The following is a 4,592-nucleotide window of genomic DNA, read 5'->3' as shown; positions in this document are numbered from 1 at the left end:
GAGACTTTCTTTTCATATATATATATATATATATATATATATATATATATGTTTATTTATTAATTAATACTTAAAACTGCATTTTTATCAAGGTTTTATATTATCATTTTGCACTTGAAGTATCAATAACTTCTCAACTAAAGCATGTTTTATAATAACAAGTCCAATAACATAAGATACATTTAATTTATGGTAAATGCTTATCCTAAATGCACGCCTATCATATAAATAAAAGGATTAATTGATGAGTTGAAGTACCAAAATTGAAAAGATAAAAGGAGGGTGAAGCCTAGGAAAGAGATACTGGTTTAGTATAATTTGGAACACTATTTGGTAATTGGATCATCATTGGAGCTGTAAAACTAGGATTTAGGTTTGCTTTATATGGATGAAAAAGCTAAGACATAGGCCTAAAACTTTCATGCGGAAGGCAAGACTCAATTCTATTGTTTAGAAGTCCAAACCTTAGCAATAACGGAGAAGTCTGAATCTATCATACAACCTAGTTACTGTTTAGTGTTCAACCTATATCTTAAGTTCTAGAAGTCCAAATGACCTCAAGTTTTCTTTCCTGGAAAACTGAGATAATTTTCTAGAACTTTCATGTTCAAGTTTGTCCAAATTATGATATTAGCAATGATATTTTGTTTAGACAAAAATACAAGGATTGTCATTAAGTCAAGAAGCGCCCACCCACTCCATAATTAGTCAACAAATAAATAGTTTTAAATTTGGCATATAAAAAGAGGCATTTACCATGCATTTAGGCATCTTGTTTCCAGATCAAAATCATGCTCTTACTTTCTCTCTTTGTATTTTTGTAATGCTTAAGTTTTGCTTTCATTAATATCTTGTTTATGCCTTTCATTTCTTTCCTTTACTTAGTTAACTTTTATCTTATTTATGTTCTTATTTTGTTTATTTATGTTTCTCTCTTTCATTATGTTTAACTAAGTTTATTATATCAAGGTGAAAAGGTTACACTAATGGTGTAAGAAGTAGTATAAACTCAACATGGACCTTGATGTTTGATACTAACATATTTGATATTTCTTATCTTGTTCATTTTTAATAATTTGCTTGTTAAATGGTTAATCTAGAGTTATATTGTATAACCCTTGATACAACAAATATTTGGCACTTTAATAGCCCAAACCGTATGGTATACCTGTGTTATAAAAGGAACTTGATTTGTTTTTAACATAAGTTATAATCATGAATGCTTGACAATATTTACAACTATTATTAGTACTTAAAAGTGGATTTTTATCAAAGTTTTATATCATCATTTTGCACTTGAAGTATCAATAATTCCTTAACTAGAGTATGTTTTGTAATAACATATCTAATAATATAAGATACCTTTAATTTTTAGTAAATATTCATCTTAAATGCAGGTCTATCGCATAAATAAAAGTATTAATTGATGATAAGAACTGAAATTGAAAGGATAAAGAGATGACCAAACTTAGAAAAGAGATGCTGGTGTAGTCCAAACCGAAACACTATTCATGTCTAGTGTTGTAAATCTCGAATTTAGGTTTACTTTATATGAAAAGGTAAGACATCAGCCTATAACTTTTATATAGAGCCCAAGATTTAAAAAGGTTATTTTCAAGTTTAAATTATAGCAACAACGAAGAAGTCTAAATCTATCTTGCAGCTCAGAAACTGTTCAATATTCAACCTATATCTAGAGTTCTAGAAAACCAAATGACCTCTATTTTTTTTTAAAAGCTAAGACAATTCCCTACAACTTTCATATGGAGGTCTGGTTCAAATCCTGACATTATCAATGAGGTTTTGGGCAAGCAAGAGAAGATAAGGATTGTCATCAAGTCAAGAGTTGGCCATCCACTCATCAATTAGTCATCAAATCAATTGTTTCCAATTTTGGCCTGCAAAAGGAGGCATTTGCCATGCATTTAGGCATCTTAGTTTCCAGATCAAGATCATGCTCTTGCGTTCTCTCTTTGTATTTTTGTATTGCTTAAGTTTTGCTTTCATTAATATCAAGTTTATGCCTTTCATTTCCTTTCCTTTACTTAGTTAACTTTTATCTTATTTATGTTCTTATTTTTTTTGGGAGGTAAATTCTTGTATAAATTATAGTATTTATTTTATTTTCACTTTACATTTTTCTTATATCTAACTTTGTTTTTTTTTGTTTTGTTTCCTTTTTTTTTCTTCCTTTTATTCTCTTCTTATATGTGCATGAGAGTTTGGTCATGTACTTTAAATGGTAGACTTTGTGAGGTGTCCTCATTATTTTCAAAAAATATGGCCGAAGAAGATAACTAGTCGATTCATAATGAGAATAACCGTATTAGAACACTTAGAGACCACATGAATCTCACAAGAACAAGTGCTCCCTCATGCATAATTCCCCCCCCTGATGCATCTGATTTTAATTTTAAGCCAGACATTATTCAACTTTTACCTTCTTTTCATAGCTTAGATTTAGAAAATTCATACTTGCATTTAAGAGCATTTGAGGAGATCTGTAACACCTATAATAATTCGAATTGTAGCATGAACAACATCATATTAAAGTTTTTTTCTTTTTCATTATAAGATAAAGCTAAAACATAGCTATAAAATTTGAGATCAGGATCCATTTGTGCTTAGGATGAAATGCAAGAACAGTTTTTAAAGAACTTTTTCCCTTCTAATAGAACAAACTCTTTTAAAAGACAAATCACTACTTTCACTAAAAAACCAGGAGAAATATCTTACCAATGTTAGGATAAATATCGAGACTTGCTTAATACCTACCCTCATCATGGTTTTGAAATAAGGAGATTGGTTTCACTATGAAGGGTTTACACCTATAGATAGACAAATGGTTGAATTGATATGCAATGGAATTTTTGAAGATAAAGATCCTAATGAAACAATAGAGTACGTAGACTTACTAGCTAAAAGTGCTTAAAATTAGGACACCGTAGGTACTTATGAGGCACTAAGTAAAACTCAACCTCATACATCTTGTTGAAGAATGTACAACCTTAGAGAAGATCATGACCTCCAATCCAAGTTTGCATCTTTAGCTAGAAAAGTCAAAGCATTAGAATTGAAAAAGAATGGTCAATTAAAATATGTTCAAGACACTGTATGTCAAATATATGAAACCAATGAACACTCAATAAATGATTATCCAACTTTGCCTTCTTTGAGGGAATGCCTCTATGAACAAGCTCATGCTTTAAATAGTTTCCAATGGCCTAGTCATAACTCATACTCAGAAACATACAACCCTGCTTAGAGAAATCACCTAAATTTCAGTTGGAAGAGTGATAACAATAATGCATAAACTTCATGGCCACCTTTTCGAGCACAACATAATTTCTAAAATTCTAATGGATATGTACCTCCTTATGCTCCACGTCCTAGAAGAAATCTTGAGGAAGCATTGCATGCAATCATTGAAAAGTAAGAGATAATTAATACTCAACTTGTTCAAAGCATGACAGATTTTAAAGATAATCTTGCAAAATTGACATTTGCTCTTAGTTTTCAAGAAAAAGGTAAGTTTCCATCTCAACTACAGCAAAATCCCAAGTGACAATACAGTGCAAATTCAAGTAGTTCCGGAAGCCAATATATGGATAAAGCCAAATCAGTCATCACTCTTCGTAGTGGTAAGGTTATTGAAAACCCACTCTTGAACCTTGTAAGAAAGATGATGAGTTAATCTCTGAGGATAAACTGATTTCTCGCTAGTACTTCCATTTCCTCATGCTATGACCAAACAAAGAAAAATCAATCACAACTCTGAAATCTTTGAAACTTTCAAACAGGTAAGGATCAATATACATATGCTGGATGCTATTAAATAGGTACTTCGTATGCTGAATTTTTGAAAGATTTGTACATTGTGAAGAGAAAACTAAATGTGAAAAAGAAAGCCTTTTTAGCCGAACAAGTAAGTGTCATTTTTCAAAACAATAATGATTTGAAATATAAAGACCCTGGTTATTCTATATTTTCTAGCGTTATTGAACAACATAAAATTAAAAGAGCATTACTTGGCCATGGAGCTAGTGTGAATTTACTTCCATATTTTGTTTTTTAAAGTCTCAATCTAGGTGAGTTAAAACCAACTTCTGTAACTCTCTTACTTCCGGATAGATCTATAAAAATGCCTAGAGGAATAGTTGGAGACGTGTTAGTACAAGTTGATAAATTCATTTATCTTGTGGATTTTATTGTTTTGGACACACATCCTATCAATTCATGTAATTCATTTCTTGTTATTTAGAACATCTGTTTCTTGCAACTTCTAATGCATTCATCAATTATAGGAATGAACTAATGAAGCTATTTTTTTAAAACATGACATTGGAGATAAACATTTTTAACATTTGCAAGCAACCTGGAGATGATAATGATTTACAAGAAGGGGACTTTACTAAAAAATTAGTTCATGATCAATTTCAAACCACTTCCAGTGAAACTGAGATTGATGAATCTGATGATTTGCAAATGGTTTATTTTCAGGAAAAATCAAAGATAAATAGTTGGAGACCAAAAATAAGGAATTGCCACCATGATCAATTGAGTCCATATCTTCATGTGTTCAACCACCCAAA

The sequence above is a fragment of the Populus euphratica genome, unplaced genomic scaffold, assembly GCF_000495115.2.
Source record: "Populus euphratica unplaced genomic scaffold, PopEup_1.0 scaffold1212.1, whole genome shotgun sequence".
Taxonomy (NCBI): domain Eukaryota; kingdom Viridiplantae; phylum Streptophyta; class Magnoliopsida; order Malpighiales; family Salicaceae; genus Populus; species Populus euphratica.
This window is presented reverse-complemented; position numbering follows the sequence as displayed.